Source organism: Anneissia japonica, unplaced genomic scaffold, assembly GCF_011630105.1.
Source record: "Anneissia japonica isolate Jap-2015-1 unplaced genomic scaffold, ASM1163010v1 scaffold1829_len478734_cov173, whole genome shotgun sequence".
In the NCBI taxonomy this organism is placed as follows: domain Eukaryota; kingdom Metazoa; phylum Echinodermata; class Crinoidea; order Comatulida; family Comatulidae; genus Anneissia; species Anneissia japonica.
Window position 1 is genome coordinate 16,083 of NW_022717183.1, and position 15,721 is coordinate 31,803.

At 34.9% G+C, this 15,721-nt stretch overlaps 1 protein-coding gene, 1 long non-coding RNA gene and 1 pseudogene across 2 annotated transcripts in view; 2 read left to right on the top strand and 1 right to left on the bottom strand.

Annotated features, from left to right (window-relative positions):
• Positions 1-1,957, top strand: part of LOC117110136 — a 9,669-nt pseudogene extending 7,712 nt beyond the window's left edge.
• LOC117110137 (elongation of very long chain fatty acids protein 4-like) overlaps positions 1-7,252 on the top strand; it is a gene marked incomplete at its 5' end in the record, with an annotated part of 22,723 nt that extends 15,471 nt beyond the window's left edge. The window contains 1 exon segment of the mRNA XM_033252745.1: positions 7,242-7,252.
• LOC117110138 lies at positions 4,460-8,474 on the bottom strand. The gene is made up of 2 exons (XR_004445635.1): positions 8,398-8,474; positions 4,460-4,977 (listed from the first exon to the last, which is right to left on the bottom strand). It is a non-coding gene; the product is annotated as an uncharacterized LOC117110138 (long non-coding RNA).
• Between the last annotated feature and the right edge of the window lie 7,247 nt (positions 8,475-15,721).

Sequence of the window (15,721 nt, forward strand, 5' to 3'; positions counted from 1 at the left end):
GATAAAAGCTGTGTTTGAATATTATATATATAATACATAAGCCTAACGGAGAAATAATTAGCTTTTTAAGATATATAAAGTTAAAAAAATAAAGAAATAACAAAATCATCTTTTTGACATATTTTGATATTTTTTTTTGTCAAAGTAAATGTGATAATCTGGAGACATGACTGACATGATTTGAACCAAGTATTTTGCTTACTTACGAGCTTTCTGCTTTCTTTTGCCTATTTCAGTTTTCTTTCTAGCCATGATCAATACTTTTGTACATATCATCATGTATTCATACTATGCAATATCAGCAATAGGTCCTCATATGCAAAAGTACTTATGGTGGAAACGGTACATGACACAGCTGCAGTTGGTATGTCGACCTATACTTAATTAATATTGTTTTATGCTTACTTTTATGTTTTATTTCATACACGAGCAATGTGATCAATCAAATAAATATAAAGTAATATGTTAAAATGTAAAATAATAACTAGATGTTATTAATGATAGTGTAAAACTTCTAATAATAACCCGGGGTTATTATTCATTGATTTTCTTTATTAGGATGGGTTACTATTAGGGTATGGGTTACTATAAGAGTAGTAGGTTATTATAACTAAGCTTTATGTAGGCATGCACATGAAAATAGTAAACCTCCACCCACTCCCAGCTTTTTGCGTCAGCAATTCATAGAAATAAATAACTACAATACGCGTAAATAAACTTGATTTGATTTAATTTATAAACTCGTTACACGGGTCGAATGGCCGAGCGGTTAGCAGGGGCGCCGCAAGTATAGCCAAAATATCGGCGCTGGTTCGAACGGCACGCTCTCCTGGTTCTGGTGGTAAAACAAGTCTTCTCGGATAAGGACTATAAACCGTGGCCCAGTGCATACATATAGCTCGTGTGCATTATAACAGACAGCCTCTGTGCTGGACGACGAGAGTTGCGGGTACCGGGTTGCAGACACGAAGGGACCCTTAGGGGCGAAGAAATCATTGATCGAGTTCCTAGTCCACATATCAAGCGCTCTGAGCATCTTATGGATATGTGCGCTATATAAAACTACACTATTATTATTATTATTATACTCAGGAGTAAATGCAAGAAAGGATCATCAACAGCTCAATACAAATATTGTGAAGAATGCCTATTTTAAGGAAAATCGTGTTTAAGCGACAACAATGTTGATTTGAATGTCATTTTGTTTAGTTTTGGTACTCTAATAGTAACCCATGGGATATTATTAGAATATTGGGTTATTATAGATTAACATAGGGTGGATTACTATTAAAAAGGGGTTACTAATAGAGTAATGAGTTATTATTAGAAGTTTTAAAATAAGTAATTTAAGTACTCTCCATAATTAACTACACTATGTTTTTTTTTATCTTACAGGTGCAATTTTTTGCGGTTATTTTCCACACAGGGTATAATATGATAGCAGAGTCTGACTGTAACTTTCCACGGAGCTTCAATATAGTCGTGATCTTATACATGCTCTCGATGGTGGCGCTATTTGGTGACTTTTACCTGAAATCGTACAGGGTAAACAATGCTGTGAAAAAGGAATAGCACCTGCTCACATTATATTCTACGGTATTTGGAAAACAATATTAATAATAATAAATGGACTTACTATGTCTGTTGTTAAAACATAACATAGGATTTTCCTCATTTAGGCCTACATAATGAGAACTCATATTGAAATTAGAAAGTAAAAGAAAAATCGTATTATATAATATAATTGAAGTTAAATAAGAAATATTTCCTATAAAAAAAGCGCCGCACCATCTTTACTTTATTCAATTTGTTTAGCAGGTAATTTCAAGTTTATCCTATGTGTTAATTTATTACGTTACTAAAGTTTCTTGTTTCAATAAACAAACAAACCTATAACTCTATAATTATTATAGATCAATAAAGATTGTAGAGTTTAAATTATTGAAGGTATGACATCATTTTTTTTTTTTGTAGTTTTTTTTTGTGTGTTTTTTTTGTTTTTTGGCTTTGTGTAGATGTAGGGTGTTGTGAAGTACCCGAGTGGAGATCTGGGAATAAATTCAAACAATTTTTTTAGCAGTAGCAGGCGTGGTTAGGATAGTAGTAATAATAATAAAAGAGCACTCGGTAGACTATTTTCCATTTAATTAGGATATATTGTATATCGTATCTATGGGATATGATCTTTCAGAAAAAGCAAAAATGAATATCTCCCTTCATGTATCGTTTCAGTGCGAGACGGTCCACTGAATTTAAAAGATAGGAGAATGTATTTAAATAAAAGAAAGAGAAAACGGTGAAATAAAACTATAAAAAAAATCAGAGAACAGTGAAAATTATTTCAATATTAATTTATTTATTGTTATAATTGTCGCTCTTAATTCCACCCTGCTTCACCTTAATTATTATCGACCCCTCTCAATTTTGCATTGAAATTATTATTGTTTGTGGTGTTGTTTTTGTTTATTATTTTATTTTATAATATTTTATTATTGCAATTAGTGTTAGAGAATGATGCCATATCAGGACACATGTTACAATGTAATAGCCTGGATACAGTAGAAAATGAGCGAGAAAAAAGTAAAGGAAAATTTATTTTTGGTTTTTCTGAATCAGTATATCATATAGTGTCTCAGAAAAAAAAAAAAACCCATTCTTAGAGCTTGGGCCATTTTTTTAAATAGCGCTTTGAAATTTTGACATAAAATATCCTATTTTGGACTAATTAAGATGGGGGTAGGGGAAATAAATGTATGTTTTTGTCACTGTTACATATGCTATGTATATCAAATGTAACAAGAACCTGGCTAACTCTTCACTCTCGTTAAAAAATTTAATCGGAATGATGACGTCATCACAAAATATTCCAAGATGCCGGCCATTTTGGTGGTAAAAACTTGTTTTAAATGCTGGGGCTGAGGTGGATGTGTTCTAAATATTTACCACACCCCCACCCCCAACCCACACATCAAAAAATTTCTGGATCCGTCTCTGATAACCGAAAAAATAAAAATCTAAATATGCCACTTGTGACACATCCAACCATTAACATGTTCACAAAAAATGTCGGCGAATTGTCTGTCGGCAAATTGGCTGTCGGCGAATCCTCCTGTCGGCAAACTGGCATTCGGCAAACTGTAGTGTCGGCAAATGGTCTTTCGGTTATAGTCTGTAGGCCAAATGTCTGTCGGTGAAACGTGTGGCCATGTTCATGGTTTTTTCATCTTTTCTTTTCCCACTCTGGGCATATATATACTCTGATTGGCTGAAAATGGAAGAGTCACTCATACGTCACGATGCAAAGCTTTGCTGCGATCAGCCGGTAACAAAGACATCTTCGCGCTGCTGTTGCAGCAGTGATGAGAATTGTCAACATTGTAGTCTTTGCAGACGCGACTTGAAGCATTAACAAGCCTAAAAACATTCAAAATCGAATTTTTTTCTGCTTATTTTCACGGTTTTTGTTCCAAATACAAATTCACCTCATTAAGAATGATCGGTCGTTATTTTCAAACAAAGGAAATATTTATGCATAAAATGAGAGTGGAACTTAATTTATCGATAAACACAAAATGTTCGTTTAAACGAGAATTTAGGTCTGGAAACTAATTTCTCGATGGTACCAGAAATTTCGTGACACCGGACATGCTATACATAAAGATGTTATGTTTGATACTGGGCTTTGGCCAATGAATGCTATAATAAGAACGTTTTTTTTTTACTCTCGGAATGTTAATACTTTTGAATAATTGTTCTTTGTTTATGTTGTGATTATTATTATATCAGTAAATAATTAATATTAATATCATAGTTATTATCTCATTTTAATCGTGTTTTCTTTTTGTCTCTATAAATCTATTGCCGCTGCGTCTGCGAAATTATGTTTCTATGTGTGATTTTGGAAATTAAATAAAAGAAAACACAACAAAAATAGATTATGGCAAAGTGTCTACTTGCCCGCAAGCGTGAAGTAGACACAATGAATTTGTTATATCTAACAAGTAACTTGTCAATTTAAGAAAAAAAAAATCTTCATGTCGACATCTCATCGTTTTAAAACTTATTTTTTAGGTTTGTGACTTATTGAAAGATGACAACTCCTGCTGTTTTAAATAAACAATAATTCATGGTTGGAGCATGCTCGTATCCAAGGTCAATGGACCTTTCCGCTAAGCTCCGCCCCTTGGATATTGTTGCTAAGGTCCCACAAGACGGCAGTGTTAAAACATACGCGGACACGTGCGTTTGTGGGACAACACGCGTGTTTGTAAGACGCGCGCGTATTCCTAACGCTGTTCTGATTAGTCAGTTGTTAAGTATGATTGACACTCCGGAAAGGTCTATTGACATAAACCTATGTTGGTTGTATGGTGTTTATGTCGATTAATATTGACACGAGCATGCGCGGTTCAAATTATGAATTGGCTTATTCATTTTATTTAATAAGATAAGGCTATACTTTGATGTTTTAGGTGGCAGTATATTTTAACTATGGAAGTTGGGGCGGACTTTTTAGTTACACATTGTAGCAAATCTTACATCTGATCATATGAGAGCATCCATGTATTTTTTTTTTGCATTAATTATTTAATTTTCTTTCCATCAGACCATCTTGCATGGTAGCTCTAACGAACTCCTAGATACTCTTCTGTGCCTATGTTGCATGGTTAATAATGTCCAAGTATATATGTTAAGTTATTATTAACCGAATTATTAAAAAATATAATACAAGGAACACATTTCTTGCGATTTTAGTTTAATGCATCATAAATTGAGTGTTTCTTTATGTATGTGACTTCATATCTTACTGTTTTACTTTTAATGATCGTTTTTATAACCAGTACTAATATAATATTATGACACGTATGATGTATGACGTTATATGACTAAAATGCTAAATTAAAATGTCAGACATTTTTCGGGTATATGCCGGAGGTCAAACTGTCTTTTTTCGTCGATAGAATCCGTGTTCCAACCCTAAACAAATGAAAGTAAAAAGAGAAATAAAACATTGTTAATGCACATAATCACTATAAAAAAAATGGATAATATTCATAAGGCTTCTATTATCTATAGTGTTCGATAAAACTTGACAATAATTTCTTTATAAGTTAGTCACCTTGTTTTATATGTAGGCCACAGTGTATTTTGATAGTAATTTTCGTGGCCAAAGACAAAGACAACTTACACCCCAAGGATATTGAACTTACGACGAGCTGAGGCGCGTGCTCTCTCTCTCTCTCTCTCTCTAAGGGCATATTTGTTGTTAACAGCCTACAGCCCTGAGCTTTTTTTCAGAAATTCGTCATACTTGACCACAAGTAAAAACTTTTTAAGCTTTTATTAAAAACCTGTGCGAGTGACGTGTGCTTATACGAGCTTGTCGGTAATGTGTAAACAAACATATGACCATTAATTTCAAAATGATACATGTGAAAACAGTTTGGTGTAGTGGTTAGAAGAGTGTTTTCCACACTACCAGCTCCGGGTTCAAGTCAACCAATACTTCGACCTATCCTTAGATCTTTATCACTTTATCAAGGTACATGAAAAACTAGCAAAAAGTGGACACACATAACCACTGGGAGGAGTTAAAGAATACGGTAAACAATGCGGATTATAATGAGAGTAATTAAATTCGGGTATACAATAATTATAATAAACAGTTTTTAATGAGAACGGAGATTATTAGTCGTTCCCACAATATGCCGATAGTATAATAAACAGATAGTATATTGACCAAAATTCAAAATAAAAACAGGAAATAGAGAAACATAGCATAACATTTAGGCCATGACTAAGGCGAGTTAAATACATATGAAAATCAAAATGAATCTATATTATGAAAAATTATATTGAAAATGAGTGTAGCATAGCTACATCAGGAAGAGAGGAAATAAATAAACTAACATAATAATAAAACCAGTCAAGAAAAAAAAATGAAAAATATAAAAATACGAATGTGATAAATGAATTAAGTAAAAACGATAGGCCAAAATACACAAATGAATGAAAATATGCCAAAGTCAAAATCGCATATATAGGATTGAGTGAAAAAAAATTATGTTAGTGGTGGCTGAATGTGTAGTCGCTAATGATGCCGAGATCTTTATTGAGACCAAAGAGGTGGGTTTTTTTATTTGAGAATATATTTGAGTCCATTAGTTTTTCTGTCTGAATGATATTTGAAATTACCGGCGATAATGGCACATTTCATGTTGTTGAGGGCCTACTATGGTTAGGGCATTGAAATGCTCGGCAACAGGGAATCCGGGGAGATTTTTGCGGATAGAGAACTTGTAGTTATTAATTCTAGTACGAAATTTAGTGCTGGTCTCGCCTATATAATGAACATTGGGGCAAATATTGCAGGTAATTAAGTAAATAACATTAGAAGAATCGCAGATGAAAGGAGGTGGACGAATGGTATGTTTGCTATTAGGAATTTCAATGTTGCTGTCAGTATGAGTGAAGTGCATAACATACAACGAGGTTTATTACATTTAAGGTTACCGTGGTTAGGGCTATCATTAATATTAGAAGAAGAAAGAATAGATTTAAGGTTGCAGGGTTGGCGATTGGCAAGGAGAGGGGGACAGTGAAATATGGTGTTAGTGGATTCGTGCTGTTGAAGTATGGAGAAATCTTTTTAATAGTGTTAGTGAGAGCAGACACTTGGGGCTGAAAGTCAAAAATTAGAGGAATTCGTTCAGTGGTGGATTTGGGTCGTGGGGGTGGGGGCGAGAAGGTCTTGGCGGGATCGTTTATTAGCTTTGGCTATTTGGGATTGGATGAGGGGGATGTAACCTCTGTCAATAAGATATCCCATGAGTAGACCGACATTGGCGGTGTAATCGGCCTCATCTGAACATCCGTTTAAGGCGAAGGGATTGGCTGTAAATAATAGATTTCTTGAGACTGACCATTTTGGATAGAGACGGACACATCGAGCAAAGGGATGTTCTGGGATGGGTAGTCAAGTGTCAATTTAATGTGAGGATGAAATGTGTTAGCATGTTTTTCAAAAAGTAAAAGATTGTCAAGCCCAATGGTTCCAGACGAAGAAAATATCGTCTATATAACGATGATAATGAGCGGGTTTAAATTGAAAAGCAGTGAAGTTTCTCTTCCAAGAATGCCATGAAGATGTTGGCATAGCTGGGCGCCGTTTTGGTACCCATGGCTGTTCCTTTAACTTGGAGAAAGTGCTCATTATTGAAAACAAAATTGTTATGGGCAAGTATAAAACGGGTAATGCTATCGTGGATATGTTCGGGTGGAAAATCGTGTTTGTGAAGAAAAGATGACAGGGCATTCAAAACTTCGTTGTGGAGGATGTTAGAGTAGAGAGACGGAACGTCAATAGTAACAAGAAGGGAATCTTCAGCAAGTTCAGGGATGGAGGATACAATTAAGAAAATGAGTAGTGTCCTTAGTGAAACTGGGAATAGCGGGGATGAGAAGTTTAAGAATAGAATCAATGAAGGCCGAAACTATGGGTCTGCCCAGGGGTGAGATACGGAGGGACCTAACAAGTATGGCTAGATCAGCAGGATTAGTGGGAATATCGGGTGAATGCTTAGTAGTATTAAGTTCTTCGGCGATGAGTTTGGGCAATTGGTGCAGTTTAAGGATAATGTAAAACAAACCTTTGGAAGGGTTATTAGGAGTAAGATTATTTACGGTCGAGTGCGCAATAAAATTAAATTAGGAAGTGATTTTTCGAAGTTCGGATTTAAAACGTTCAATAGGGTCTTTGTCAAGTTTCTTATAAAAATTAAGTCTGTAAGTTGAGAATTAGCTTTCATGATGTAGTCAGTTTTGTTCAGACTTCTTATAAAAATTACATATATATATCCTTATATATATGTCCTTATTAAACACTGTATATGTACCTTTGATGATTTATATTATATTTATTCAACAGTGTTAACGGCTAACTTCCTTAAATATCATATATAATATACGACAGTATTTCTAGCCGTATTTCCAGATTTATCTGGCCGAGGCAGCATTGTGTAATACAATGTTCCCGACGGGTATTTGGACCTGTTCAAACATGAAGACTTCGTGGTCTAATGGTTATGACGCTCGCCCTGTCAGCGAGAGGTCGCAGGTTCGAGTCCCGTTGGAGGCATTTTATTACACAATGATTTTTCATAGGACTTTATTCGTTGAAAAGCTACAGGGTAGCCTACGATGTTCCATCATGTCCTTATTAAACACTGTATATGTACCTTTGATGATTTATATTATATTTATTCAACAGTGTTAACGGCTAACTTCCTTTAATATTATATATATTTGATAAAATTTTTATTCTTAGCCTACATTCAATTTTGTGATAAATAAATCTCCGTCCTTCCACGGATTTTACACAATAATGTTGGCAGTTACCTTCACCGTTATAAAAGCATGGAAAAAAACCACAAATATTAGGAAGTCGCCTCCTCGCTTCAGTAGGATTAGCACCTGTAATAAGAACAATGAATTCATAATTTTTTTCCCCTGATTAATATTTTGAAATTAAAAAGAGAAGTCAATACTAATAGTGCATACCTCCGCCCACATTATAATTCTCCTGAGTATAAATTTCCCCTGCATATCATCCCCATAAAAAAAATAATGGGAAAAAATACAAAAAACAAAAAAAAAAAGCAAAAAAAAAAAACCAAGTAGACTCCTTGGGATTTGAACTTTGAAATTAATGGTCATTTGACCCGTATAAGCAGACACACACCTTTATACGGCAAACAGTTACACAAGTTTTTCGACCATTATGTCCCTGACCCTTCAAAATTTATTCACTTACAGAAATCTTTTTTTTTTTAAATTGTGACCTTGACCTTTAATCCTTACCCTTAACCATTTTTTATATTTGGTCATGTTGCATGGTGACCAACTTTGACAAGTTTGCAATTAAAATTATAGGCTGTAGACAAATAAGTAAAAAAGTTTTTGATTGTGACCTTGACCTTTGACCCCGACCCTTCAAAATTTAATCAGGTCTAAATTTAAGGTAAAGGGACATTGTGGTTAGGTATGACGAATTTTGGATAAAAACTCTGGGCTGTAAGCTGTTCACAACAAATATGCCAACAGAAAAATAAGTAAATAAATGAATATATAAAAAAGGGCAAAAACATAACCTTCAGCCAACCTCTTTGGTGGAGGTAATGAGATATTTGTTATGGAACATTGTGACCAAATTTGACAAGTCTGTGATTGAAACTATGGGCTGTAGACAGATAAATAAAAGAACAAATTTTCGTCAATTGTGACACTGACCTTTGACCCTGACCCTTCCAAATTTAATGAGGTCTAGATCTTAGGTAAAGGAAAATATATATATATAAACATAATAAAATTTTGATAAATACATTTACAACTAGATTTGAACTAGTCACTGAGGACGAGTTAGGTGATCCGCTTGTCAGGCAAAAGATATCTCCCGGCGCTTAAAAGTATGATATATGGATGGAAAAATACCTAAACCAAGATGGTCAAACTGTGGAGTTCAATATCAAATCTGCGAGCCTCTCTCGAGTCTTCAAAAGAATTAAAGAAAGGAAGAGGTGGGCCAAAGGTCAGAAAAAATATTCATTTTTATTATGATGATGTCATCGAAGTGAAAAATAAATGACAAATTCCCCTGCATCTAGAAAACAAAACTGGTGTTTCAACAAGGACTGTACATTATTGTCATTACCACTAATAACGTTCATCGCATGAATGGAGCGGTCGGTTAAGCATGTGTTCTAAAGAACATAAGGTCGTGGGTTCGAATCGCGCCGATACAATTTTATTTTTAAGGAACGAAAATAGCTAAGTAATCTGTAATAAAAAGTTTTGGAATGGTGTCTGGAATGAAATTAAACAAACGATAAACAGAGATAGTAATGTGGATTGGTAAATGGAAAAATCGAACAGATAATCCATTGTAGTAATATGTTGAGAGCACTTGGCATTCATTTTAGTTATGATAGAAATAAATGTAATAAAAATAATTCGGACGAAAAGGTTCATAATTTTACTCAGTTGCTCTCAAACTGGAAGAAAAAGCATCTTACGATGTTTGGTAGGGTGTTACTTGAAATCTATTGGATTATCAAAACTTAACTAGGTCTATATTTTAACTGTACTATATTGGTACCGTACGAGGCTGTCAAGAAGGTAAACCGGGCAATCTATGATTTTATATAGAATGGAAAAATGAAAAAAAGTAAAAGATTGACACTAATTGGGGATAAAAAAAATTACAATGTGATTCAAATATCATGGTTGAACGTTTGTTGTATGGGAAAATTGGAATGTGAAAGATCTTTCCAACACTTTATTTAAACAATGTTTGTATTCATACAAAACTCTTACATTCAAAAGAAGTCATTATATAAAATTCCTAACTTTTAATATAGGATATTAACAACATGCTGTAACAGCAATAACGCAGAGGAACCCTGTCACACAGGTTGAGCTTCTCAATCAAATTCTTTGGAAAGATTGGTACATAAAACATAAGTGTCAGAGTCTGTTTAAAAATTGGATTAGAAGCAAATTAATATTATTTATCAAAGATAGCTACATTAACAACCATAAATTACACCCAGAAGAACCAAACTTAAAGGTAAAATGAATTATCCTCACAATTGGTTGGCTGAATATAAATGTATTTTAGAAGCAATACCGATACAATGGCAAAATGTCTTAAACAGACATGAGTATATATCTACTTAAGTAATAAATTTACAATATTTCGAAGATGAAAACGACATAAAAAAAACTGTATAAATTTGTGTATTAAACAGATGTTCACACAACCAGTGTGTCAAAAAATTGCAATTATTATTTAATGAAGAAAAGATTAACTGGGAAAATGTATGAAAAAGTAAATAATTTTTTTTTATTCAAACCAGAAAGACATCTAAAAATAACGTTGAAATGGAAGAAGCACATAATTACCATTCAAAAGTCAACGAGGAGCAGGTGGAAAATAGGCTCGATAATTTAAGCTGGAGCGCTTGTGGCCAATATCAGCTGATGCCTACGAACGATCGAAGTAGATGTTTGGAAGAATACGGGAATGAAATGGAAGAAATTTTATAAATTATCTTGGTAATCATGTGCTTCTTTTGGACGTCAGATCTGACATGAGCGAACCCACTTGCCTGACGCCTGGGACAAGTGTTTTTAGGGTCGGACAAGAATTAGGGACCACTTATCCTTGGACCAGCGCTTTTAGAATAGGTCTAAGCTAATTCAGAATTACCATGTACATGAGTAATGCTTTTACGATACTAATTATATTATATATAGACCTAATTTTACTAATAATTCCGATTCTTGACAACACGCAGCATATTTTACAAAGAGATATCAAACAGAAGAGCGGCTTCGCTGCGTGCTGTGTTCACCCAATTTTCGGCAACATTAACAATGCGGAACATACACTACTACTAAATGTCGGTATTGGTGAAACAAGTTTTTATTAGGCCTATCATTTATTTATCAATAACATTTTTTGACGGGTCCCGACTAAATTTGTGCCTCCGATTTAAAAAGAAAACTATTATAATAATAATGATAAATTTATAGGCCTATCAATATAAAATGTGACCCAAGCTTACAAACGGGCTGTAAACTCGCACTGAACTGTATTGAGAAACAAACCTCAATACCCAGAATAGGGCATAGAATGTGAATTTTGTATGAATTGGGTTTTTTGTGTAATAAATGTAAACAACATTATGCTGTGTTTCAATACTGATCGTTTTCACGAACAGACACAAACTTTTCACACGCTAATCAACAGGTTAATTAAAGTTAAGGAAAGCAAAATAAATTGGACAATTGTTTAATGCTTTATCTTTAATCATAGGCCTATGTAAAAATATTCAAAATTTCGTTGTCTTGATAGTGAAATTTACGGATTTGTGAAGTAGTCCAAACACGTTTTTCTCAAAGTTTTGTTTTCGTTTAAATTGCAGTTTGTGCCACTTCGTGAAAACGGTGACGAAATCCTGAATAGCATGATAAAAGGACCGTGTTTTAAAGAATAACAAAACATAAACTATTATAAAAAATGTTTGCAAATACTGTATATCGGAAATTACTGAGTAGGCCTATTCAGTACGATAACACATCAGGTAGGGCAAAATATTACTCATATACTCATAGTATAAAACCTTAAATGAAACCGACAAGGATAGGCTATGTCAACTATGTCATGAGTTTCATGGTAATTATTAGTAAACGCGTTTACACAGCACACATAAACTTCTGTACTTGAATCTGCAATCAGTTATTGTTTCCTTACTTATATAGTGAAGCTTAAAAACCTATGTCAGCCAATGACAAGTTATGGTTTCACATAATATGATAATTAAATACAGCAAGCGATGAATAGGCCTACGCACTTTATTAATGAACCAAGTTTATTCATCCACAGTGCTTATAACATGCCAATCATTCGAGTATTTATTTTGTAGGGTATGGGATAAGATGAAATACAAATTCGAAATATTGTGCAGAGTGGGAACGGAAAATAAAGTTGAAAATTAGACAAACACGTGTGGCTGTGGACAACCCGTGCGCGTATTCCAGATCCTGTATTCCGATTACACTTAGTGCGCGTATTCCAGATCCTGTATTCCGATTACACTTAGTGCTCTCCCGCAACAACGTGACCAGAATTACTGGAATTTCCAGGGGCGAACTCAGAGGGTGCGTCTAAACAGTTCAGGCGCCCCTGCCTTAACCGCTCGGCAACCGACCCGATTTTTTTTTTAACTAAACACCCACAAACTCCATTTAATATAGATTTGTTTACCCGCCGTCTGCACGCTAGTCAGACCACTTGCAGTTATATGCTCTACTGTCGTTCTATACTGTAGCCACATGGCATCCATGATGCCTGTTGTGTTGGAGTGAATTGTGCGTGATTATATAGAGATAATTGAATTATGACTGTTATTCATAGGCAAAGTTTCTGCTTGCTACAGATGAATAAAATAACTTTTTGTATGCAATTTTGGTCTCGCTTGTTTTCTTTTTCTTCGTTTCGCTGTTTTTCCTTTCGACACACCTTTCGAAACGAAAAAAAAAAACAACCCTCCCCCCGTAACATGAAAATTGATAACGTAAGGATGCTAATTTTACCTAATGGCCTAATGGCCTAATTTCTTAAGATAGAGTTGGATCAACTGTCGCAATAATATGCTTGTCAAGCCGGCCCTGACCCCTTGCAATAATGACATGAATCGCTAAAGTAAACAGAAATACATTTTGATTTATGTATAAAAAGTTCTCTTTTTATACATAAAAAGCGGAGATGCCATTCCCTACACCTGTACATGTTTACTTATTTTGCAAATATCAATGTTTTTCAAAATCCGAGTTGCCGGTGGCATGGGGATTTCGGCCCTGCCTTCCTCGGCCTATGTGAATCCCTAGTTCCAGAGTTCGGCCCTATAGGGGAGGGAGGGAAATCCCGTTGAAACGGATATCATTTACGAGATTAAAAGGTTCGCGATCAAAGTAATGACCTATTAGTATCAAAATGAACATCGTTAAAATTCAGAGTAATCAGCTTTTAATTGTGCGTGTGAAACACGAACATCTGTAGGCCTATTAAAAAATTGTAGTTATTTACCATTCACTTCAATTAACCATGCTATCTGTGAAGTTTCTTTTAAAATCGATATCGGACCATAATGTTGACAATTATATTTTGACTCTTAAATGCTGGTAATTAATAAAAGGAAAATGTCCATAATTATTATTAGCATATTTTGATCTATTTTTCAGGTGTTCTTTATGCGTGCTATTAGCATTCCAAAACAAACAATGACTTATTAGTGCAGAAATAAATTATTCTGTCAACTGGATTTAATTGGGCTCAGAATTATGAATTGTGTACCATATCAGAATTTAAAAGTCAACATAATTATGGTTCGATATCGTGTTAAAAGAACATTCACGTTTTTTCCATAAGTATCATGTTTTTATTGGATCAATATTAAAAGCGATTATTAAGTTTCTGATCTGACGTGTAAAACTTGAGTTTTTAAAATCTAACGATTTTAGTTTTGATAGTGTAGGCCTATAAACTCCAGGAAATCACCATGAGCCTTAACTTCTGGCAACCGCCAACATTTTTCGTGTAGGCCTACTGTAACTACATAATGGTATAATAGACTTTAATTTTTGTTAAAATCTACCATCAGCGATCAAATTAAGATTGCATTTAACATTTGCACACAACAATATTGTGATTCGATTCAACAAGGTGTGTACTGCCCACCCCTCTCCACCTCGGCACCCCTGTAGGGGTACGCCATTACAATATATATATAAACTTTGAAGAGGCTTAGGAAGTGGAAAGCTGGTCATTCGAGACAAATGGTGTTTTATAACCAAGTCTCTTTACAGCAGTGGCGGCTCCAGGATTTCTCCGACGGGGAGTCCAAGGTCCCCGACTGGGGGGGGGGGGGCGATGTCCCCAACGAGAAAAAAGGTGGGCGTGGTCGGGCGTCGCTAAAAACCTTTCAAAAGTGGTCCAGGTGGCGTATCCCCCCGAAAATATGACAATTTAGGGGTTTCAAAGGCTTATTTAATCGATTTTAGAGTCTATTAATATGTAAAAAATACATATATCATATATTTTCTTTTAATTTTTTTCTCCCTGACGAATTGGGGGGGAGGGGGTGTGGAAAGTCCTCTCCGAGGTGGGTTGCAGCCCCCTAGCCCCCGCCCCTGTAGCATGTCCGAGTCATATGTACGTATTCCTGTAGTTCGGTAGGCCTACATAGGCCCTACATAATTAGTCCAGCAAACTTTAGTTGGTTGCATTTTTTTTTTGCTATATTTGTTAAAAATTGAATAAGATGTAGAGTAGACATAGATAAATCAAAAAGTATGTGCAACATTTTTTTTCATACGTAAGGGGGGGTTGCCATCCGTTTCAAAATGGCCGCCATTTTTTCCTTAAATTGTCACTAATATTGTAAATTTATGTCATTAAAATGCAGTATTGGAAATCCACTTATAACAATGACAACAACAGTTAACTAAACATTGTACACATTTTTGAGATATTACAATTTACAAATGGCTGCCATTTTCCTTTATTTTAGCTTTTTAGCATACATATTAATATAATAATAACCGACCTGTACAAAAACTGTGATAGAGCTAGTTATATGCAATTGCCATATGCTGTTATTATTATTACCATAATATATATACGATATATATACACACACACGTATACACACACACGTATACACACACGTATACACACACGTATACACACACGCACGTATATACACACGCACGTATATACACGCACGTATACACACACGCACGTATACACACACGCACGTATACGCACACGCACGTATACACACACGCACACGCATACACACACATATACATACACACACATATACATACACACACACATACATACACACACACATACACACACACACACACACACACACACACACACATATATACAAAGAAAGGTCGAGGGAGCTCAAGTCCCTGCTGGTGCCACCACTGTAAAGAGACTTGGTTATAAAACACCAATTGTCCTGAATGACCAGCTTTCCACTTCCTAGGCCTCTTCAAAGTTTATATACCGCATACTGTAATGGCGTACCTACAGGGGTGCCGAGGTGAGGGAATGTGGTGATCGGTGCACGCCTTGAATCGACTCACA